General features: G+C 35.8%; 1 protein-coding gene and 1 pseudogene across 13 annotated transcripts in view; both read left to right on the top strand.

The window, feature by feature from the left end:
- NOL4 (nucleolar protein 4) overlaps positions 1–25,757 on the top strand; it is a 422,575-nt gene that overhangs the window by 270,484 nt on the left and 126,334 nt on the right. The window lies entirely within an intron of this gene.
- Positions 12,815–14,118, top strand: LOC112835268 (thioredoxin domain-containing protein 9 pseudogene; annotated as a pseudogene).

Genomic DNA, 25,757 nt, shown 5'->3' on the forward strand with positions numbered 1-25,757 from the left:
TTTTTTCCTTATATGATTTTATTCTAATTAAAGCCCTTTCTTTCCACTCACAGAAGTCTAATATTTCTTGTAATACTGGTTTAGTGGTTATGAATTCCTTTAACTTATGTTTGTCTTGGAAGCTTTTATCTTTCCTTCTTTTTTTGAATGATAACCTTTCTGGGTAAGAGTATTCTTGGTTGAAGTTTTTTCCCTTTCAGCCCTTTGAATATATTATACCACTCTCTTCTGGCCTGCCAGGTTTCTGCTAAAAAATCAGCTGATAACCTTATGGGGTTTTCCTTGTATGTAACTCTTTTCTCTTGCTGCTTTTAAAATTCTTTATCATTACTTTTGCTATTTTAATTATGTGTCTTGACGTGTACCTTCTTAGGTTAATCTTATTAAGAGCTGTCTGTGCTTTCTGGACAAGAATGTCCGTTTTCTTCCCTAAATCAGGGAAGTTTTCAGCTATTATTTCTTCAAGTATATGTTCTGCCCTCTTCTCTCTCTTCTTTTGGGATTTCTATAATGCAAATGTTGCTGTGTTTGATGGTGTTGCTGAGTTTCCTTAACCTATTCTCTTTTTTTATTCTTGCATTTTGCTTTTAGCTTGGTTGCTTTCTGTTACCCTGTTTCCCAGATCACTGATCCATTCTTTTTCATTCTCTAATCTGTTGATGATCTAGAAGTTTTAGTTTATTTTTGGGTCCATGTATTACTTTGAGTTAAGGTTTGTGAAGTATATAATGCCTGCGTCTACATTCATTTTTTTTAAATTTTGCATGTGGATGTCTAGTTGTTCCAGCACCATTTGTTGAAAAGGCTCTATTTTCTCTATTGTAATGCCTTACTCCTTTGTCAGAGATCAGTTGACTATATTTATGCAGGTCTATTTCTGGACTCAGTCTGTTCAATTGATCTATTTATTCTTTCACCAGTACCATACCGTCTTGACTACTATAGCTCTAGAGTAAAGTGTTAATCCTCTGCCTTTGTTCTTCTTCAATATTGAATTGTCTTTCTGGGACAATTTGCCTTTCAATATAAACTTTAAAGTCAGTTTGTTGATATCCACAAAATAACTTGGGATTTTGATTGGGACTGCATTGAATTCAATCATGTTGGGAAGAACTGACTTTTTGACAATAGTGAATCTTATCAAGGAAGACGTAGTATTTCTTTTTATTCAGTCTTTCCTATTTTTTTCAGTTTTGTACTTTTACTCATATATATCTTATACATATTATTACATTGGTACTTAAGTATTTCATTTATTTGAGTGTGAATATAAATGATATTGTGATTTTAATTTTGAATTTCACCTGTTCATTACTTGTATATAGGAAATAAATGACTTTTATATATTAACCTTGTAACCTGCAGCCTTGCTGTAATCACTAATTAGTTCCAGGAGTTTTTTGGTTGAATCTTTACAATTTTCTACATACACAGTCATTTCATCTATAAAGAGACTGTTTTCTTTCTACTTTTCCAATGTTTTTACATTTTATTTTTTTCTTGCCTCATTGCATTAGCTAGGACCTCCACTATGATACTGAAAAGGAGGGATGAGAGGGAATATCCTAGTCTTATTCCTGATCTTATCAGAAAAGTGTCTAGTTTCTCACCATTTGAGTATGATGTTTGCTGTAGGTTTTTTTGTAGATGTTCCTTATCAGGTTGAGAAAAGTTTCCTATATTCCTAGTGTGCTGAAAGTTTTATCATAAATTTAAGTGCTGATTTTTTTCAAATGCTTTTTCTACATCTATTGATATGATTGAGATGATTGTGTAATTGATCTGTTCATGTGATGGATTACCTTCGTTGATTTGTGAATATTGAACACACATATCTGAGATAAGTCCAACTTGGTCATGGTTTATAATTCTTTTTATACATTGTTGGATTTATTTTGGTAATATTTTATTGTATATTTTTGCATCTCTTTGAGAGTTATTGATTTGTAGTTTTGTCTTTTTTTAAACTTTTTATTTAAACTCCAGTTAGTTAACATACAGTGTAATATTACTTTCAGGAGTACAATACGGTGATTCAACACTTCTGTGTATCACCCAGTGCTTATCACACAAGTGCATTTCCTAATCCCCATCACCTATTTAACCCATCTCCCATCCTACCTTCCCCCCTGGTAACTGGAGAAAAGGGAACCCTCTTGCCCTGTTGGTGGGAATGCAAACTGGAACAGTCACTCTAGACAACACTATGGAGGTTCTTCAGAAAGTTAAAAATACAATTACCCTACAATCTAACAATCATGCTGTTAGGTATTTACCCAAAGAATATAAAAATACTAATTCATACTAATTCAAAAATACATGCACTCCAGTGTTTATAGCAGCATTATCTACAACAGCCAAATTATGGAACAGCCCAAGTGTCCATTGACTAATGAATGGATAAAGAAGATGTGGTATATATACACACTATGGAATATTACTCAGCCATAAAAAGGAATACAATTTTGCTATTTGCAATGACATGGATGGAGCTAGAGAGTATTATGCTAAGTGTAGTTTTGTCATTAAATTTTTTGTTGTTGTTTAATTTTTATTAAGTAGGCTCCATATCCAACATGGAGCTTGAACTCATGACCCCAAGATCAAGAGTTACACACTTTAGCAACCAAATCAGCCAGACGCTCCAGTTTGGTCATTTTTTAAATCTAGCTTTGGTATTAGGACAATGTTGACCTCATAAAATGAGTTAGGGAGTATTTCCTGTCTTCTGTTGTCTGGAAGTGATCATAGTGTTACAATTTATTCCTTAAATGTTTGATAGAATTAATACTTCTGGGCGTCATACTTTCTGTTTTGGAAAGTTATTAGCGATTCAATTTTTTAAATAGATATAGTTCTATGTAGATTGTCTAGTACTTCTTGTGGGAGTTTTTACAGATTGTTTCTTTGAAGATATTAGTCCGCTTCATCTTGGTTATTGAAATTGTGGCCATAGAATTGTCCTTTAGAATTGTTTTTGTAGTATTCCTTTATTATCCTTTTGATGTCCATGGGATCTGTAGTGATTTCCCTTGTTTCATTCATTTTAGTGATTTGTGTTTTTTTCCTTGTTTTACTTTATTAGCTTGACTAGAGGCTTACACATTCTGCTAATCATTTCAAAGAACCAGCTTTTAGTTTCATTGGTTTTTCTCTGTTTTCATGTTTTCAATTTCATTGATTTCTGCTCTAATTTTTCTTTCTTCTGGTTAGTTTGGATATAACTTGCTCTTCCATTTTGAGTTTTCTTCAGGTGGAAGCTTAGGTTATTGACTTTAGATCTTTGTTCTTTTCTAATATATATAGTCAATGTAATATATATATAGTTTAATATATGTCTTTTTGCTGCATCACACAAATTTGGCTAAACTGTATTTTTTTTCATTTAGTTCAAAGTATTTTTAACTTCTTTTGAAATTTCTTTTTTGACCCAAGTGTTATTTATAAATATGTTGTTTAATCTCCAAGTATTTTGGTATTTTTTAGCTATCTTTATGTTGACTTCTAGTTTTATTCCTTTGTGTTCTGAGAGCATAGGCTATATGAGTTTTTATCCTTTTAAATTTAAGGTACTTTATGGCCTAAAATGTGGTCTATCATATTTGTTTTTAATTTTTTCTCAAAAATCATCTGTCTATGCTTGTGTTGTCTATCTCTTCCTACATATTGTCTAGTTTTTACATTACAGTCCTTAGTATATTATGCATAGTTGTTGTGAACTTACAGTGTGATTATTTCAACATTCCTGGCATATTTGGGTCTGGTTATAATACTTATTTTGTATCTTCAGAACTTTTTTGTTTGCCTTGTAGTTTTTAATTGAAATGTGGACATGTTATACTAGGTTAAAGAAACTGTAGTAAATAGGTCTTTAATAATGGTAAGGTATGTTAGAAGTGTTCTATATTCCTATGATTAGGTTTCAGTCATTTAGTAGGCCTATGTCCCTCAGCTATGAACTCCACAAGTGTTTCTCAGTTTTTTCCTCCCCCCCCCACCCTTTAAATGGTATTGGATGGCTTGGCGGGGGGAGGGGGGCTACATTTGGATATTTCCTCTCAGAGTATGGTATTTTTCTTCCCCCAAGTAAATTAGGACCTGAGAAAACCCCAGTAGTTTAGGCTTTGGTAAAGGAGTTTCTCTTGAGAGCAGGACTTGTTAAGAAGTTCTGAACACTGAAAAATACTTTCTCCTTTCCCCTGGACGCCCAAGGTTTTGTTTTGTTTTGTTTTCCTCTGATCTTCACTATAATAACCTGGTAGAACTCCTGGAAGAATAAATGAAAATTGAGGAGCCCCCTTCACTCCAGCTGCCATGACTTGGTCCCTCTGGAGTTTTTATCTCTCAGATTTGTCTACATTGAGCCTCCAGAATTTCGTCTATTACAGTCAGTATTTTCCTACACCAATACCAGTTCCTGTGATGTGAGTTTCTGCTCCAGTAAGTCATGATTCTTTCTACCCACCTGTTTGTCTATCTGATTTTGGGGGTAGTAGTTTGCCTTGTGACCTCACCTCTCTGACAGATGTAAGAAAAATTGATTTTTTTTGTGTTCACTCTTTTTACTTGTTAGCTTCTTACATGCTGGACCAACAACCACCAGAAACATTTTTATTTGACCATACAATAGTTTGAAATTTTTGAGATATTTAAATATCTGTAATTCATTAAAACTGCTTCATGAACAGGCAGCATAGGAACAATATCTAATTTAAACACTGAAGATTTAATCATATTATGAGCCCATCATTTCTTTTTCATGATTCTAAAATCTAAAAGGCTCTCAAAAATAAAAATTTTCTACATAAATTTGTGGCAAACTCATTTTTAGCAAAACCTGATCTGAATTGACATGAGGCTATTTATGGTCTCCATCTACTTCAGTGTATTCATATTTTCTAGAGAAATATATATCTTTATAGTATTCTGGGATATTTCAAACTATGTTTATGTTCCACATACTATATGTAGATATAAAAAATTCTAAGTCTGAAACCTATCTGGAACCAAAGGTTTCCAATAAAAGATTATGAACCTATAATATTCTTAATCTCAGAATTCAAGACCTTTCTTTAATAGATGGTATGTTATTGTGTAATTAACTAGACATGGAGTTGGACAATATGGTTACGGCATTTAAATAGTTGGGTAAAGAAGGAGTACAAAATTTTGTTTATAATTTTAAAGGATAAGATTGTGTCTGGCATATTGTTTGAGCATGAATAAACCTCAAATGTCAATAGGATAACTAACAGAAGTACTTATTTATCATAGTTGTCTTATTGTCCTTTTATTCTGATTTTGCATCCAAGGGGAAATGTGGGGTTGATTTTTGTTTTTAATCTTTTTCCAGAGACCTAAGAACAAGCATGCTTTAATGTATTTTTGAGTCTTGCTTTTCAGATTTTACATTTATAGTATAAAAGTTCATGTGCTTGACATATCAAAGGGCATTGCCCTATAATCAGCCATTTCTTGCACACCTACCTTCAAAAGTAAATATGAAAGGAAAACAGTCTAATCCTTCTGTAAGCCTTTAATCGAGATTCAAAGTTTGGATTCTCTCTCTTTACTCACAATTAAAAACCAATATTGTCCAAGCAATAATCCACAAACTTCTATTAATAAGCATTTGCTATGTTCCTAGCACTAAGTATTTACAGAGCACTTTTAATAATTAACAAACCCAGGGTATCTTGGATGCTTACTATATATCAATAACAAATCCTGTCAAAATTCCTCAAGGAATTCCTTAAGTTCTCAAGGGAGTTAATATCTTGTAGCAGGGACAGATAAGAAAACAGGTATCTAGCAGATAAGTTTTCCTCACGGAAGAGAAAGAAAAATCTTCAGTGAAGACCTGATTGAGTACTACATTGTCTAGCCTTTCTTTTTCCCCCCCTTGACACCCAGAATCTCCTCATTGGCCAGAATCTGGCCATTTTTTAAATCCTGTACTTCGTAACATCCTTTGTATATACTGGTATCATCTACTTTGATATATGTATAATGGAGTGTCTAGAAAAGATAGGTATAGTGGAGTAAATACTAGTTTTAGAATCAGAAAGTATGAGTAGCACATCACTAAGATAGGCAGAGACCAATGTGGGAGATATTGACCAGCTACTCACTGATCTCTCTTCTTTTTCCCTTGGGCACACACATACCTAAACAGCATTTCCAAGTGTTCCTTGCCCCTGTAATTGAGTTCTGGGCAATGGAAAGAGAGCAGAGATGAAATGTACCAGTTCCAGGACTGGCCCGTAGTAATTTCCATGCATGATCCTCCTTTCCTTCTTTACTGGCTAGAGACAGGATTCCAAGGTCCTAGATTTCCACACATGGAAGAAACGTAGGACCCTGAGTTACCCCATGTGAAGTCCCCACCAGTCACAGAAACCCCTTTGGACCTGATTTGAACGAGAAATGAATTCTGTTTAGTCACTGAGATTTGGAGGGTTTGTCTTTTATAGCAGCTAGCATTGTATTGACCATGCAGTTATGAACATAAATTTAAGGATAGATTATGTCTGTCACATGGTATCAAAATCTCAAACCAGAAGTTATATCAGTTAAATCTTGCATGCTATAACACAGCACATATGGGTAGACAGCATTGAAGCCAGATTGCAAGGGTTCAAATCATAACTCTACTGTTCACTCTCATTTTTTTCTCACCAGTAAAATGAGCATAATACTATTTACCTCATGGGGTCCTTGTGAGAATGAATTAATATGTGTAACATATTAACTATAGAGGCAGAACATAACTAATATTTATATTGTGGTTATCATTGTCATTGGTGGTCTTGCTGTTATTTACAACTAGACTTGTTTTAAAAAAACAAATGAAACAAGGTTAATATGTAATCTACAAGTTAAAAGTACTTTAATAATAGATACCAGGTTTGGAAATTCTACCTTCCAAAACTTCAGTTTTTAGTGTCTGAAGCCTAGGCTGTGAAATTTTTACTAAATAATGTTAAAATATTTATATCACCCCCTTCCCTTGTGAATAAAAATTGTAATAGTGCCTCAAAACCTCTAACAATATTCTAATCATTTGAATTGTTGGGGATGGAATTAATGATTAGGAATTCAATTCATTTTCAACTGAAATTTAACTCAAAGTAAAAAAAATTACTCTAAAAACACAATTAGTAAGTGGGGGAAAAATACATTAGCAGTATGCTTAACATTTTTCATCTTTTTAAAAGTACTTGAACAAAATCTAATTGATAGTCATGAGATATTCAGAGATCCAATGACTGCATTTACCTTTTATTATTTTAATTGTAGAACAAAATGGAGATAATAGAAGATGAATTTTGCCATTTGGGGATTTCTCCTTCAGGGTGATAAGTTAATAACTTTAATAGTCGTGTTTGAAACTTTAAAAGAAGAATTAAATCAGGGATTCATGCTTTTACTAAGGCACAAGACTTCTCTAATATCAGTATATTCTAACCTTATAATAACAGACAAAATCAATATCCCTAACATTTTTGGAAGCTTCAGGAACATAAACTGTGTTGGCTTCTTCCTCTTAAAAATGGTGTAAACAGAGAAACTTGGAGTTGATAGAAACCTGTAATGTCATTCCTCCCACATATTTCTGTCATCATTTATATAATAAAAATAAAAGCCTTGACAAATTGGTTAAAATATATACCAATTCTCTCAGGGGAAATTCTTTCACATAGAAGTGTATAGTAAGTTCAAATAAAATGTGTTGCTTTTGACTTATGTCTTTTATTTCTAAATGAAATCTGCAGAATGATGGGACAATTTTTTTTCTCAGATAGGAAAAACATCAGTAACCACTTAGCACACCAGGCATGTGTGCCAAGGGACAATCATGAGAATCTGTTGTTCTGCACTCATTTTAGAATGATGGCTTATACTTTCCTCCCCACTTCTACTCCATGAGTGTTTATGTAGCCTGACCAATATTTCTTTCCTTTGCCTTGGTATGTGTGTTAATATTGAAGATTAATTGTTCAGTGTTGAATCTCTGTATGATCTCATTGCATGTTTCAGGCCATACATCCTCAAAAAACTACTTCTCATAGATGACTTCCTATCATCAATGGATCAAATTATGTTTGATATAAAAAAACCCCACATATGTTTAGGATAGCAGGAGGGATAGCTCTCTTCTCTACCTCTACCTCATCATCTAAAAGTGGTACCCAAACAATACCAACTTAGGAGAAAGCCCACTTTGATTGAAAGATAAATCAGGCATGCTTGACATAAAGGTGTTTTTTTCTTTTTTATATATCTTCTAATTTCTTCACTGAATGTCTTTTAATAACCCCATAGTATTGCTAGTAAAGAAGAAAGCATGTGAAAACTCAAACATGGGAATTAATCAGAGCAAAGAAAAACAGGAGATACTCCTTACCTTATGTTTGGATTTCTTTCCTTATACAAATTTTGGAGTTTTTTGTTTTTAAATATTTATTTGAGAGAGAGAGAGAAAATGAGAATGAGTGGGGAGAAGGGCAAAGGGAGAGAATCTTTCAAGCAGACTCCCCGCTGAGTGTGGAGCCTGACTTAGGGCTCCATCCCACCACCCCTGAGATCATGACCTGAGCTGAGACCAAGACTTGGACACTTAACTGACTGATCCACCCAGGTGCCCCAGTTGTGGAAATTTTTTGATTAAAATATTTTGTGTTCTTGTGTGTTGTTAGAATTGTGGTAAAAAAAAAATGTAACAAAAAATTGCCATCTTAACCATTTTTAAGTGTACAGTTCAGTGGTATTAAGTGTGCAAATATCATGACTATCCAAGTCCATAACTCTTTTCTTGTCTTGTAAAACTGAAACTCTTTACCCATTAAAAAATAACTTCCCATTCCCCTCTCCCCTCATCTCCTGGCAACCACCATGCTACTTTATATGATTTTGACTGCTCTACATACATCATATAAGTAGAATCATACAGTATCTGTCCTTCTGTGACTGATCTGTTTCACTTAGCATAATGTCTTCAAGTTCATCCATGTTGTAGCATGTGACAGTATTTCCTTCCTTTTTAAGGCTGAGTAATATTTCATTATATGCATATACCACATTTTGTTTATCCACTTATCCATGGATAGATATTTAGGTTGCTTCCATCTTTTGGCTATTGTGAATAGTGCTGCTATGCAAATGGATGTGCAAATATATTTTTGAGACCCTGCTTTCAGTTCTTTTGGATACATGCCAACGAGAGGGATTTGAAGATTATATGATAGTTCTATCTTTAATTTTTTAAGGAACCAACATATTCTTCATAGCCATCACACTATTTTACAATCCCACCATCAGTGTACAAGGGTTTGTACTTTTCCATGTAACCACCAACACTTCTTTTCTGGGTTTTTGGTAGTAGCCATCCTAAATGGGTTTTATTGTAGTTTTTGTGTGCATTTCTCTGATGATTAGTGATGTTGAGCATCTTTGCATATGCTTGTCCATTTGTATGTCAGTTTGGGACAAATGTCTACCCGAGTCCTTTACCCATTTTTGGATTAGGCTATTTAATTTTTTTGTTGAGTTGTAGGAGTTTGTTTTTTTTTTTTCTTGAGAGGGAGAGAGAGCACAAGTGAGGGGCAAGGGGGAGAGGGAGAGAGAGCATCTTAAGCAGACTCTGTGCTCAGCAGAGATCCCAATGTGGGACTTAGTCTTATAACACTGAGATCTTGACCTGAACCAAAATCAAGAGTTGGCCTCTTAACCAACTGAGCCACCCAGGTGCCCCTGAGTTGTAGGAGTTCTCAGTATATTCATAGTGTATTCTTAAAACTTGCAGTGTATCATGAGTGATTTAATCTTTTGGCTAAAAAAATTTTTCAATTCAAATATCCATTTTCTCATCAAAGAGTTTGGCATTTGTAACACTCAGGGATTTTAGTGAAGGTGACTAATTGCAGCAGGAAGATAATATTTATATAAAGCAGTCCCTGGGAGGTGTGAACAGTCAGGCTTGGAGTCTTCATAGCCAGGAACAATTTTGTAATTTGCATTGCACAAGTCACCTGTTGGAAATAGTTCAAGACTGAGCATAGGCAATTGCTCCCTAGAACCATGGATACTGCTACCCCTGGAGCTGAACATACAGTTGCCCTCTGGCTACCACCTGGCCAGAATGGTTTCTATTTCTTTACATACTACCTTCTATTTAAAGTTTGTGGTGAGTACATTCAATATATGGGGTCTGGATTGAGAGAACCCCACCAAAAGGCATTTTTAAGCCTCTGTTTAGGGAGTGGGGTCAGTTTATATAAGGGGGGTTTCTCAAAAATAGGAAAAAGTGTCAAATGTCTACTATTTATTTTCCTTCATTCACCCAATATCACAAACTTACACTTCTAAAAAATTGTTATCCCACATCCTAAAATGCAACAGTTACTGCTAAATGGAAAACATGCCCTTCTTCTACAAGATAAAAGTCCACTGAAAATTTCATTGTTGTTGTGAAGGAAACAATAAAACTAAAAGGCAACCTTCAGAATGGGAGAAGATATTTGCAAATTATGTATCTGATAAAGGGTTAGTGTTCAAAAGAACTTAACCAAACTCAGCATCCAAAAAACTAATCCAATGAAGAAATGGGCAGAAGACACGAATAGACATTTTTTCAAAGAAGACATATAGATGGCTAACAGACACGTGAAAAGATGCTAGACATCACTCATCATTTAGGGAAATACAAATCAAACATACAATGAGATAGCACTTCACACCTGTCAGAATGGTTAAACTTAACAACCCAGGAAACAACAGATTGTTGGTGAGGATGGAGAGAAAGGGAACCCTCTTACACTGTTGTTGGGAATGCAAACTGGTGCAGCCGCTCTGGAAAATGCTATGGAGGGTCCTCAAAAAGTTAAACATAGATCTATCCTACAACCCAGAAATTACACTACTAGGTATTTACCCAAAGGATACAAAAATACTGATTTGAAGGGATACATGCACTCCAATGTTTACAGCAGCATTATCAACAATGGCCAAATTATGGAAAGAGACTAAATATCCATCAACTGACGAATGGATAAAGAAGATGAGGTATATACACAATGGTATATTACCTGGCCATCAAAAAGAATGAAATCTCGGTATTTGCAATGGCATGGATAGAGCTGGAGTGTATCATGCTAAGTAAAATAAGTCAGAGAAAGACAAATACCATATGATTTCACTCATGTGGAATGTAAGAAACAAGAGATGAATATAAGGGAAGGAAAAAAAAGAGAGAAAGGGAAACAAGCCATAAAAGACTCTTATAGAGAACAAACAGGGTTGCTGGAGGAGAGGTGGGTGGGTGATGGGCTAAATGGGTGATGGGTATTAAGGGGGGCACTAGTGATGAGCACTGGGTGTTATATGTAAGTGATGAATCACTAAATTCTCCTGAAACTAACATTACTCTATGTGTTAACTAATGGGAGCTTAAATAAAAACTTGAAACTACCAAAAAAAAAAAAAGTTTGTTACTATAACTGGTTTCAAATCTAGGATCGCCAAGGTATGTTCATTGATTTTTCTCCATTTCATCATGATTCCATCTTGTAACAGGTAGTTTAAACTGCTACCAAAATTTCAGAAATAAACTTGAATCACTGAAGTAGTAATTAGTAAAAGTTTACTGTGTACACACCAAAAAGACAGTTTGTAAACTGGGAGCATTCAAAACCTGGAATGAGGCTCAGGTGTATATTGTTATAAAACAGCTAACACAGTGAGGAGGCAGCAACTGTTTATTCACAGTGATTGGTTATCCTATTAGAATTTTCTTAAATGAGGAAATTGGTTAGTGATTACCTCATACCAATTTTGGGAGCCAGTTTAAGCTTCACCCATGATTTTCAGAGACATAAGCAAAAAATGACCCAGGTCAAGTTAATCTTGCAAAATAAACTAAGTTAAACTTTGCTTGTATAACCTAGTTTTGTCTGCTCAGAATTGTCAGTTCTGGTCTCTTACTTATTTTTGATTTGAACACTATAAAGTTACCACACCTGAGGGACACCCTCTATGAAACAATGGAGGAAAAGAAAAGATTCAGCATCACTTCTGGTTGCACTTGAGTTACTGTACCTATGCCAGCATAGGGAGAACTCCCAGGAATTATCCTAACACCAACTGTCCTGACGTTAATCCACAAGGTGTTTAGAGCCCCAGATCCTGATTTGGACATGTACTATTTTTCTTGGTAACAGAACTATATGGGAAATGGAGACAGGAGAAACAAAGATTGAATTGTTTGAGCATTCTAATTATCGCATATGTAAAACAAAAGATTTGCTTCTTACTGAGAATCAGTCAAAATTAAAGGTCTGTCGTTTGAAGAATATTCTCAATAAGCCTACTACAGTTTTTTTCTTTTTTATGGAAATCCCATCAGAATTCTTTTGTATGACGTAAACCTATAGCAGATCTGAGAATAGCTAATGTATCTACAGGCAAAGGTACTTGTATGCATCTCACTTACCACTCACTTATCTCTCTCACATACTGCATCAAGCATATAATCTGTCCAGATGAGACCTGGAAGTTCCAGAAGAAATGGCATGGAAAGTTGCCATTGAGAAGCTGAAATAGCTTGAAGAAATGAGTTTTCCAATAACAAAACTCTATATAAATTCATCAAGAACTTCAATGTATATGGTAGAAGAACACTGTGTTGGGAAGTGACGGCGGGTTCGCAGCCACCGGCAGCTGCTGCGAGGGTGAAGCCGGAGTGGACTTTCTGGAGCAGTTAGTTCCTCACTTCTCAGGTGTCACCGAGAGCTCAGCAAACTTTCTCCCTAGCACCAAGGCTGAACTACACCATTTAGAAGAATGGAAGCTAATGCATCTGTTGACATGTTTTCAAAAGTTCTGGAAAATCAGTTGCTTCAGACTACCAAACTAGAAGAAGAACATTTGGATTCTGAAATTCAGAAACTGGATCAGATGGATGAGGATGAATTGGAACGCCTCAAAGAGAAGAGACTTGAGGCACTAAGGAGAGTGCAACAGCAGAAACAAGAATGGCTTTCAAAAGGACATGGGGAATACAGAGAAATCCCTAGTGAGAGAGACTTTTTTCAAGAAGTCAAGGAGAGTAAAAAAGTGGTTTGCCATTTCTACAGAGACTCCACATTCAGGTGTAAAATATTAGACCGACATGTGGTGATATTGTCTAAGAAACATCTTGAGACCAAATTTCTGAGGCTGAATGTGGAAAAAGCACCTTTCCTTTGTGAGAGACTGCGTATCAAAGTCATTCCCACGCTAGCACTGGTAAAAGACGGAAAAACACAAGATTATGTGGTTGGATTTACTGACCTAGGAATTACAGATGACTTCACCACAGAAACTTTAGAATGGAGGCTGGGTGGTTCTGATATTCTCAGTTACGGTGGAAATTTAATGGAGCCACCATTTCAGAGCCAAAAGAAATTTGGAACAAACTTCACAAAGCTGGAAAAGAAAACTATCCGAGCGAAGAAATATGATTCAGACTCTGATGATGATTAGAAATTAGTTACAATTCTTTGTAAATTGTCTTTTTATTTCTGCTTACTTCAGAATTAGATGTGTTTTCTAAATCCTGTTGGTTTTTATACATTGGTCATCTAATGGTCATGTTCTAGAGTTTTGTACAGTTTCATCACATTGAAAGACATCTTCAATATTTTCTGTGTGGCACTCATGTTTAAGTTGAAAACTTCTGAGTTCTTAAATTATCCAGCAAGGGTCTGGATTCTCTATTTTTGAGATTGATTTTATCACAATATGATTCCTACGTCTTTATACCATTCACAGTTGTGTTTTTAATCTACTGGATTGAAAATAGGAATTCAGCAAACTATTCCAGGACTAATTCTTACACAGCATTATTTACTTTATACAGCAGGTCAAACAACATTTACTGGTGTAACAGACTCACTTGTAAATGAATTATAAACACTCTTTACTTCTGGAATATATTTAACTATTAAAGAACTGCCTATTCTGTAGGCTGTGTGTTGATGATGAATCAACTGATGGCAGCAGAAAGCTTTTTCAGGTTTTGAGCAACTGCCTTATTTAAAGGATTCTGATTGCTTGTATTTTAAGACATGCATTAAAAAATAATAAGGATGGGGGGAAAAAAAGGACACTGTGTTAATATAGTTATGTAGCTCAAAATAACATGGAAGTGACTTAAAAATATATATGTTGTAATTGTAGATTAATTTTATGTATTCAGAATTCTTGATCATTCCACAATTCATATATAAAGGAAAGGAAGTCTTCTATTAAAAAATCCAAAAGAGAAAGATTGGCAGGAGCTCCAAAATGTCAACATGTCAAAAACTATTGTTAAAAAAGTCTGATGGTCAAAATTATAAAAATAAGAAAGGGTGACAAAAAATAAAGATGATGAAAATAACAGAGATAATGAGATTCAAGACCCTTTCTAACAGGAAACGACTTAACAAAGGAAAGATTAAAATAATAACACAGTTTGTTAGGGTGACAACACGTAAATGTCAGCAGCAGTTTCCTTTTGACTTTGATAAATACTGTGATATTTCATAATGGCATTTTAAGATGAATTGATTCCATTCAATATAGTTTAATTTTAAAAAGGTTTTTTCCTCTTAAATCTTGATCAAATATTATTTAAAGATATTCAACAGTACATTGACAAAAATAAATTCCTTACATTTTATGGAAAAAACTAAAAGTATCAAAGTGATAAAAGATGCTGACCAGTTTTTTGAAAACCAAAGGTCACATATACTATTTTGCTTGTAAACTCTTTTGAACAAGAAAGACATTATGTACCAGGGTTTATAAAATGGATAAATATCTTAAGAAAATTTAAAAATCTTAAAGGTTATGAAGATTTCATAGAGCTCATAATGGTAATGGTTACTGGATTACATGTGAAGAAAATAAAAATGCACTAGCTTCTCAAAGTGTGTTCCCCAGACTTGCAGTGTTCTGAAATGGATATTTGTGTCCTTTTGAAATTCCTGTGTTGAAATCCCAACCTTCAATGTGATACCAAGAGGTGGGGCTTTGGAGAGGTGGTTGGGTCATCAGTGTGGACTCTAATGAATGGGACTAATACACTTCTTAAACAAAACCCAGAGAGTGCTTTTGCCCCATCTGCTATGTGCGGACCTAGAGAAAAGATTACTGTCTATGAACCAGGAAGCAGGCCTCATCAGACATCAGATTTGCTGGCACCTTGATCTTGGACTTCCCAATGTCCAGCACGGCGAAAAATAAGTGTTAGTTGTTTAAGTCACCTATCTGTAGTATTTTTGTTATAGCAGCCCAGACTAAGACTAGCTGCATCTGCATTACCTGGGTGCATATTAGAAATTCTAATTTGGGGGCCCTATTCCAGACCTACTGTATGAGGGACAGCAATCTGTTTTAACAACCTCTTGGGGTGGTTCCTTTTATTTTATTTTTTTTAAACTTGAAGCATAGTTGATATAAAATACTGGTTTCAGGTATACAACACAGTGATTTGACAATTGTATACATTATGAAATTCTCACCACAATATGTGTAGTTACCATATGTTATTTTTTTTAAAGATTTTATTTTTATTTTATTCATGAGAGAGAGAGAGAGAGAGGCAGAGGGAGAAGCAGGCTCCCAAGGAGCAGGGAGCCCGATGCGGGGCTCGATCCCAGGACCCTGGGATCATGACCTGAGCTGAAGGCAGACGCTTAACCATCTGAGCCACCCAGGCGCCCCTGTTACCATATGTTATTAAAATATTATTGACTATACTCCTTATGCTGTACTTTGTATCCCCTGACGTATTTTATAACTGAAAGTTTGTACCTCTTATCCCTCTTACCTATTTGTCCGTCCTTCTACCCGTCACCTTCTGACAACAAGTTCTTTGAATTTGAGTCTTTCTGGTTTTTGTTTCTTTGTTCATTTGTTCTTTTTAGATTCCATATACAATTGAAATTGTATTTGCTTTCTCATCCTTATTTCACTTAGCATAATACCGTCTAGATGCAGCTGTGCAATAACAAATGGCAATATTTTATTTTTTATTATGGAGGAGCAATCTTTCATTGTATAAATATACCTGCTACATTCTCTTTGTCCTTTCCTCTGTTAGTGGAGACTCAGGTTGCTTCCATATCTTGGCTATTATAAATAATGCTGCAACAAACATAGGAGTGCATATATCTTTTTGAATTGGTGTCTTCATTTTTTTCAGATAAATACCCAGAAGTGAAATTACTGAATCATATGGTATTTCTATTTTTAATTTTTTGAGGAACCTCCATACAGTTTTCCATAGTGGTTACACCAATTTACCTTCCCACCAACAGTACATGAGGGTTCCCTTTTCACCGAACTTATTTCCTGTCTTTTTGATACTAGTCATTCTAACAGGTGTGAGATGATATCTCCTTGTGGTTTTAATTTACGTTTCCCTGATGATTAGTGATGTTGAGCATCTTTTTATGTACCTCTTGGACATCTGTGTGTCATCTTTGGAAAAAGGTCTCTTCAGGTCCTCCACCCATTTTTTTTTTGAGATTTATTTATTTTTATTGTTATGTTAATCACCATACATTACATCATTAGTTTTTGATGTAGTGTTCCATGATTCATTGTTTGTGCATAACACCCAGTGCTCTATGCAGAACATGCCCTCTTTAATACCCATCAGCAGGCTAACCCATCCCCCCACTCCCTCCCCTCTAGAACCCTCAGTTTGTTTTTCAGAGTCCATCATCTCTCATGGTTCGTCTCCCCCTCCGATTTCCCACCCTTCATTCTTCCCCTCCTGCTATCTTCTTCTTCTTTTTTTTTTTTTGGCATCTAATGTATTATTTGTTTCAGAGGTACAGGTCTGTGATTCAACGGTCTTGCACAATTCACAGCGCTCACCATAGCACATACCTCCATGCATTTTTAATAAAATTGTTTGGTATTGAGTTGTATGAGTTCTTTATATACTTTGAATATTAACTCCTTATTGGATATATCATTTGCAGATATGTTCCTCCTCTTGGTAGGTTGCCTTTTTGTTTTCTTGATGGTTTCTTTCACAGTGAAAAAGAGTTTCAGTTGCATATAGTCTAAATTGTTTATTTTTGCTTTGTTTCCTTGCTAAGACCAATGTCTAAGAGTTTACTGCCTGTTTTCTTTTAGGAGTTTTAAGGTTTCAGGTATTACATGAAAGACCTGTACGAAGAAAACTGAGACACTGATGAAAGAATTTGAAGCTGACATAAATAGATGGGAAGATATACCATGTTCATGGATTGGAAGAATATTGTTAAAATGCCCATATTACCCAAAGTGATCTAAAGGTTAAATGCAATCCCTATAAGATACCAATGACATTTTTCACAGAACTAGAATAGTCCCAAAATTGTATGGATCCACTAAAGACCCTGAAATAGCCAAAGAAGTCTTGAGAAAAAGAACAAAGCTGGAAGTAACACAATCCCAGATTTAAAACCATACTATGCAGCTATAGTAAACAAGACAGTACAGGCACAAAAATAGACACATAGATCACCTAAACAGAATAGAAAGTCCAGAAATAAATACATTCTTTTATGGTAAATTAATCCATGACAAAGGAGAAAAAGTAGATGACAGGGATAAGACCGTCTCTTCAATATATGGTGCTGGGAAAACTGCACAGCTACATTCAAAAGAATGAAACTTAACCATTTTCTTACACCAGATTTTTTATCTCCTTGGTTAAATCTATTCCAAAGTGTTTCATTTTTTGATATAATTGTAAATGAGATTGTTTTCATAATTTCTTTTTCTGATAGTTCATTATTAGTATATAGAAATGCAACAGATTGCTGTATATTAATTTTGTATCCTGGAAATCTACTGAATTCACTTATTCTAATAGACGTAGCCATAGTACTATAGCTAGGACTTCCACTACTATGTTGACTAAAAGAGCTGAGAGTGGACATTGGTGCCCTGTTCCTGATCTTTGAGGAAAGACTTTCAGCTTTTCACCATTGAGTAGGATATTAGCTGTGAGTTTTTCATATATGGCCTTTATTATATTGATAAATATTTCCTCTAAATCTACTTTGTTCATAGTTTTTAGCATGGATGGATATTGAATTTTGTCACATGCTTTTTCTGCATATATTCAGATCTCATGATTTTTATCCTTTATTAATGTGGTGTATCATGTTGATTTGCAAATTTTGAACCATTCTTTCATCCCTGGAATAAATCTCACTTGATCATTGTCAACAATCCTTTAAATGTATTATAGAATTCAATTTGCTAATATTTTTTGAGGATTTTTGTATCTATGTTCATCAGGGATATTGATCTGTAATTATTTTTTCATAGTGTCTATCAAGTTTTGGTATCAGGGTAATGCTGATTAGAAAGAATTTGGAAGCATTACTTCCTCTTCTATTTCTGTGGAATAGTTTAAGAAGGTATTATTTTTTGCTCTTTCCATAGGCTTTTTTTTTTTGTAGTTTCAAGTTTTTATTTAAATTCCAATTAGCTAACATAGTGTAATATTAGTTTTGGGAGTAGAATTTAATGATTTATCACTTACAAATGACACCCAGTGCTCATCACGACAATTGCCCTCTTTAATACTCACCACCCATTTAAACCATACCCCCATCTACCTCCTCTCCAGCAACCCTCAGTTTGTTCTCTTACAGTTAAGAGTCTTTTGTGGTTTGCTTCTCTCTTTTCCCCCCCACGTTCATTTGTTTTGTTTCTTAAATTCCACATATGAGTGAAATCATATGGTATTTGTCTTTCTCTGACTATTTCACTTAGCGTAATACACTCTAGTTCTCTCCACGTCATTGCAAATAAGATTTCATTCTTTTTGACAGCCAGGTAATAGTCCATCACAAACACACACACACTCTCTCTCTCTCTCTCTCTCTCTCTCTCTCTCTCTCTCTCTCTCTCTCTCTCTCTCTCTCTCTCTCTCTCTCTCTCTCCCTCTCTCTCTCTTTCTTTATCCATTCATCAGTTGATGGATGTTTGGGCTCTTTCCATAATTTGGCCATTGTTGATAATGCTGCTATAAACATCATGGTGCATATATCCCTTCAAATCAGTATTTTTGTTTCCTTTGGGTAAATACCTACTAATGTAATTTCTGGGTCGTAGGGTAGTTCTATGTTTAACTTCTGAGGAACTCCTCCATAGTATTTTGCAGAGTGGCTGCACCAGCTTGCATTCCCATCAACGGTGTAAGAGGGTTCCCTTTCTCTTCATCCTCACCAATCTCTGTTGTTTCCTGTGTTGTTAATTTAGCCATTCTGCCCAGATGTGAAGTGCTATCTCATTGTACGTTTGATTTGTATTTCCCTAATGATGAGTGACGTCGAGCATCTTTTCATGTGTCTGTTAGCCATCTGGATTTCTTCTTTGGAAAAAAGTCTATTCTCTGCCTATTTTTTAACTGGATTTTGAGTGTTGAGTTTGATAAGTTCTTTATAAATTTTGGATACTAACCCTTGATCAGTTACATAATTCACAAATATTTTCTCCCATTCCAAAGGTTGCATTTTAATTGTGTTGTTTTCTTTGCTGTGCAGATTATTATCTTGATGAAGTCCCAATAGTTTATTTTTACTTTCGTTTCCCTTGCCTCAGGAGATGTATCTAGTAAGAAGTTGCTATGGCTGGTGTTAAAGAGGTTACTGCCTGTGTTCTCTAGAATTTTGATGGTTTCCTATCTCACATCTAGTTCACCTGCTATAAGCATTGCCCCTCCAGCTTTCTTTTGATGTCCATTTGCATGGTAAATGTTTCTCCATCCCCTCACTTTCAACCTGCAGGTGTCTTTTGATCTAGAATGAGTCTCTTGGAGGCAGCATATAGATGGATCTTGCTTTCTGTTTTGTTTTAAATACATTCTGATACCCTATATCTTTTGATTGGAGCATTTAGTCAATTTACACTCAGAGTAATTATTGATATATATGTATTTAGTGCCATTTTATTATTTGTTTTGTGATTGTTTTTGGTGATTTTCTCTGTTCCTTTCTAGTCTTCATTGCTTTTGGTCTTTCTTTCCCACTCCAAGAGTTTCCTTTAATATTTCTTGCAGGGATAGTTTAGTGGTCATGAAATACTTTAGTTTTTGTTTGGGGAAACTCTTTTTATATCTCTTTCTATTCTGATGATAGCCTTGCTGGATAGACTAATATTGGCTGTGTATTTTCCCCATTCAGCATGTCGTCAGTATATCATGCCACTCTATTCTGGCCTGCCAAATTTCTGTGGAGAAATCTGCTGCTAACCTTATTTGTCTTCCCTTGTAAGTTAGGGACTTCTTTTGTCTTGCAGCTTTTAGGATTTTTTTCTTTATCTCTGTGTCTTGCAAATTTAACTATATTATGTCTTTGTGTTGGCCTGCTTTGTTGATTTTGATGGGAGTTCTCAGTACCTCCTGGATTTGGATGTCTGTTTCATTCCCCAGATTAGGAAAGTTTTCAGCTATAATTTCCTCTAAACCTTTTGCACCTTTTACCCTCTCTTCTTCTGAGACTCCTAAGATGTGAATAATACTATGCTTTATGGAGTCACTTAGTTCCCTAAGTCCACACTCATATCCCAAGATTTTTCTTTCCCTCTTTTTTGTACCCTTATTTCTTCCCCATAATTTTATCTTTCTCTATATCCCTTATTCATTCCTCTACTTCTGCCATCCTTGTGATCATTATATCCAGTCAGTTTTGATTCTCGGTTATTGAATTTTTCATTTTGGCCTGGTAAGTTTTTAGCTCTTTTATCTCTGTGGTAAGGGACTCACTCATGTTTTCTTTGCTTTTCTCAAGCCTAGCTAGTATCCTTATGATTGTTGCTTTAAATTCTGGATCAGGCGCATTACTTAGATATGTTTCAATTAGGTCCCTGGCTGTGACCTTTTCTTGTTTTTTTCTTTTGGGATGAATTCCTTCATCTTGGCATTTTGTCTAGGTCTCTATTTTCTTCTCTGTGTTAGTAAAGCCTGTTAGGTTTGCTGCTCCTGAAAGTAATGGTTTTATGAAGAAGCAGTCACATATTGTCCAGGGTCTGACACTTCAGGAAGGGGGCAGGGGAGGGAAATGGCACTAGCCAGCTCCTTCATTCCTGGAGAGGGGAATTTGCACTTGCTGCTATCAGGGAAGCCCTCCCAGAAGAGTGAACAATTTTCCCTCTGGTGTCCCAAACGTCCTTCAGATCACTGCCTTCACACTGTCCAGGCTGCTTGCCTGCCTGGAGCAGAGCAATGCACTTTGGTCTTTATCCCAGCCAGGCCTGCTGAGTTTTAAAACTCCAAACTTTAAGGACCTGGTGTGGTGAGACCTATGCTGGTCTTCTGGAGGACAGTCTTACCACATCAGGACTGATGCAAGTTTGACCCAGAAGTGCACTCACATCAGAGTGCAATATCATGGGTTTTGCAGTGAAGCCCAGTAAAGAGCCAGTGGTGTTCAGGTTAACCACCCTCAGCAGGTGCCTCTGCACCTATGCTGAGGGGTGGGGGAGGGAAATGGCACCTGCCAGGTCCTTTTTCCCTGGAGAGGCAATGCCATCTCTTTCAGATGCTCTCCACGAAGGGGTAACCATCTCTCCCAGTGTGTCTTAGGTGATCCTCAGATCATTGTAGTGCTCTATACCAGCCTCAGTGCTCTATACCAGCCATGCTCTGGACCTCTAAAACTAGTCTCTGAGCCCCACTGGTTGCAAAAACTCATGAAAGTCAGCCCCCCTTGTTTTCCAGTGTTTTCCTTGTGTAATTTCCTGTGCACTCTTCTCTCTCTCTCTCTCCCCAACCAGGGCCCTCTCCCTTCTACAGTACCTGTGATTGATCCATTTCTCCCCCAAACCATGTCTCTGCACCTCCTACCTTCCATGATGTGGCCTCCTCTCCTCTTGTTGTGTTTGTTCTGTCAGTCCTCAGATCGATTTCATGGGTATTCAGAATGATTTGATATTTATCTAGCTGTGTTTGAGGGATGAGCAAACCTAGGGTGCTCCTACTACACCATCTTAGTTCCTCCCACCCGAGGAAGGTCGTTATTAACTCTCGCTTAAATGTTTGGTAGAATTCACCTGTAAAGCCATCTTGGTTTTAAGTTTGTTGGGAGTTTCCTATTATTAGTAACACAAGTGGATCAGTAATCCATCTGTTTAGATTTTCTAATTCTTACTGATCCAGTCTAAGAAGATTGAATGTTTTTAGGAATTTATCTATTTCTTCTACATTGTATAATTTGTTGGCATATAATTTTTTGAAGTAGTTTTACATAATCCTTTGTATTTCTGTGGTGTTGGTTGTAACTTCACTTTCATTTGTGATTTTGTGTCTTCTCTTTTCTTAATAAGTCTGGTTAAAAGTTTGTGCATTTTATCTTTCCAAAGAACAGTTCATTTCTCTTCTTTTAGTCTCTTTCATTTAGTTCTGCTTCATTCTCTCTTATTTTTTCCTTCTCCGAAAAACTTTGGGTTTTGTTCTTCTTTTTCCTTTAGGTGTAAGGTTAAATTGTTTGAGATTTTTGTTATTGTTGTTTCTTGAGGTGGGTTTTAAGAAACAAAACGTCTTAGAACTGTTTTTGTTGCATCCCAAAGATTTTGTTGTGTGGTTTGCATTTGCTTTTGTCTCAAGATATATTTTTAAAGATTTTATTTATTTATTTGACAGAGAGAGACACAGCAAGAGAAGGAACACAAGCAGGGGGAGTGGGGGAGGGAGAAGCAGGCTTCCTGCTAAGAAGGGAGCCCGATGTGGGGCTCGATCCCTGGACCCCAGGATCACGACCTGAGCCGAAGGCAGACGCTTAATGACCGAGCCACCCAGGCACCCCCAAAAGTTTTTGATATTCTTTGATTTCTCCATCGACTTATTAGTTATTTAGTAGCATGTTATTTAGCCTCCATGTATTTTTGTTTTTTCCTTGTGATTGATTTCTAGTTTCATGCCATTTGGTTAAAAAAGATGCTTGATTTGATTTCAGTTTATTTCAATAAATTCAATTTATTAAGACTTGTTTTGTGGCCTAACATGATCTATCCTGGAGAATGTTTCATGTGCAGTTGAGATGAATGTATGTTCTGTTCATTTTGATAGAAAGTTCTGTAATCTCTTAAGTCCATCTGGTCTAATGTGTCATTCAAAATAACTGTTGCCTTATTGATTTTCTGTCTGGATGATCTATCCATTGATGTAAGTGGGATGTTAAAATCCCTACTATTATTGTATTACTGTGAGTTTCTCCCTTTATATCTCTAATATTTTCTTTATATATTTAGGTGCTCCTACACAGGTGCACAGACACTTGAAAGATTATGTCCTCCTTTTGGATTGATCCCTTTGTGATTATGTAATGCCCTTCTTTGCCTTTTATTGCAATCTTTGTTTTAAAGTCTATTTGGTCTAACATAAGTATTGCTACCTGACCTTTTTTTTTTTTTTTGTCTATTCAGTCACCCTGTGTTTTTGATTGAAACATTTAGTCCATTTACATTTAAAGTAATTGTTAATAGGTATGTACTTATTGTCATTTTCTTAGTTGTTTTTATAATTCTTCTCTGTTCCTTTCCCCTTCTCTTGTTTTCTTCCCCTGTGATTTGATAACTCTCTTTAGTCTTATGCTTAGATTCCTTTATCTTTATTTTTTTGTGTGTCTATTACAGGTTTTTGGTTTGTGGTTGCCATTAGGTTCATATATAACAACATATGTATATAGCAATAGGTTCATATATAACAGTGTATGTATATAGTAGTGTATATTATGTCGATGGTCATTTAAGTTCAAATACGTTCTGTATACACTACATTCTTACTCTGTCCCCTTCCTACATTCTATATATATGATGTCATATTTTACATCTTTTTATTTTGTGTATCCCTTAACTAATTTTTGTAGATATAATTGATTTTACTACCTTTGTCTTTTAACCTTTATACTAGCTTTATAATTGATCAATCTACTACCTTTACTATATGTTTGCTTTTACCAGTGAAATATTTTCCTTTCATATATATATATTTTTTTAATTTATGGCCTTTTCCACTGAAAGAAGTCTTTTTAACCTTTCTTTTAAGGCTTGCTTAGTGGTGATGAACTGCATTAATAATTTTTTTTCCCCCCAGTCTGGGAAACTCTTTATCCCCCTTTCAGTTCTTAATGATAACTGCTAGGTAGAGTATTCTTGATTTTATTTTTTGTTTGTTTGTTTTTTGTTTTGTTTGTTGTTTTTGTTTGTTTTTTGTTCCTTTAGCACTTTTAGTTTATCCTGCCATTCCTGTCTAGCCTGTAAAGTTTCTGCTGAAAAATCAGCTGTAATAGTCTTATAAGTTTTCTCTTGTTATGTAACTATGTGCTTTTCTCTTACTGCTTTTAAGATTCTCTATTTTTAGTTTTTGACATTTTAATTATTATGTGTCTTGGTGTGGGCCACTTTGTGTTCATCTTTTTGGGGGCTCTCCATGCTTCCTGAACCAGGACATCTGTTTCCTTTCCCAGGTTAGGGAAGTTTTCAGCTATTATTTCTTCATGTAAGTTTTCTGCTCCATTCTCTCTTCTCCTTCTGCAACCCCTATAATGTGAATGTTAATATGTTTGATATTGTCCCAGAGGCCCCTTAACCTGTCCTCATTTTTAATTTTTTTTTTTTTTTGGATGATTTCTACTACCCTATCTTCCAGATTGATGGTCCATTCTTCTGCTTCCTCTAATCTGCTGTTGACTTCCTCTAGTGTAATTTTCATTTCATTTATTGTAATCTTCAGCTCTGATTGGTTCTTTCTTATATTTCCTACCTTTTTGCTGATGTTTTCATTGAATTCATCCATTTTTAAGTCTGGTGAGCATCCTTATGACCATTACTTTAAAATCATTATGAGTCAGACTGCTTATCTCCATTTTAGTTATTTTTTCTAAGGTTTTATCTCGGTTTTGTTTGTTCAGAACATGTGTTCTGTCTCCTAATTTTGTCTGACTTTCTGTGTTTGTTTTTATATATTAAGTAGGTCATCTATATCTATAGCTCCTGGTCTTGAAAGTAGTAGACTTATGTAGAAGTTATCTTATGGGGCCCATAATGCAATCTCGTCTGGTCACCAGAACCAGGTGCTCCAGGGGTGTCCTTTATGTGGGCTCTGTGCACCCTCCTGTTATGGCTATGCTGATGAGCAGGGTTCACTTCAGTGTAGCTGGTTGCAATGACCAGCTGTAAGTACTGTGGGCACACTGCTGGGCAGTGCTGGCCCCAGTGTGGCTGGCTGAGAAGCCCAGCTATAGATGATGTGGGCAGGCTGGTGAGTGCAGTTAGCCCCTAGTGCAGCTTGGTGAGAAACAAAGCCACAACTGTTGTGGGTGTGCTGATGGTTAAGACTGCCTGTTCCCCACTCCCCCATCACTGGGGTAGGGGTTACTTTGGAGGTGTTTTGGTCCTGGCCAGGACTACTTGCTGGATGTGGCATGACAGTAGTGACTTTGGGAGGACTCTGGTCCCCACTGAAGCTGCCTGCCAGGTATGATGGGTGGGAAGCTGCTTTGGAGGGGTACTTGCCAGCTGGGCATGTTGGGTGGGGCAGGTTCAAAGAACACAGGGCAAGTAGTACTAGCCAAGTAGATGGAGAGTCTCAAAACTACCTTCCACTAGCATCTGCCAGTTAGGCTAAAAGGCAAGAAAAATGGTACCTGCCAGTACTTTCATTCTGGAGAAAGTTCCTAAAGTTCCCTACCTTTCCAATGCATGCCTAAAGTTAGTCAATAAAT

This window comes from Callorhinus ursinus, unplaced genomic scaffold, assembly GCF_003265705.2.
Source record: "Callorhinus ursinus isolate GAN/ISIS: 27379988/994484 unplaced genomic scaffold, GSC_fseal_2.0 scaffold11, whole genome shotgun sequence".
NCBI lineage: Eukaryota > Metazoa > Chordata > Mammalia > Carnivora > Otariidae > Callorhinus > Callorhinus ursinus.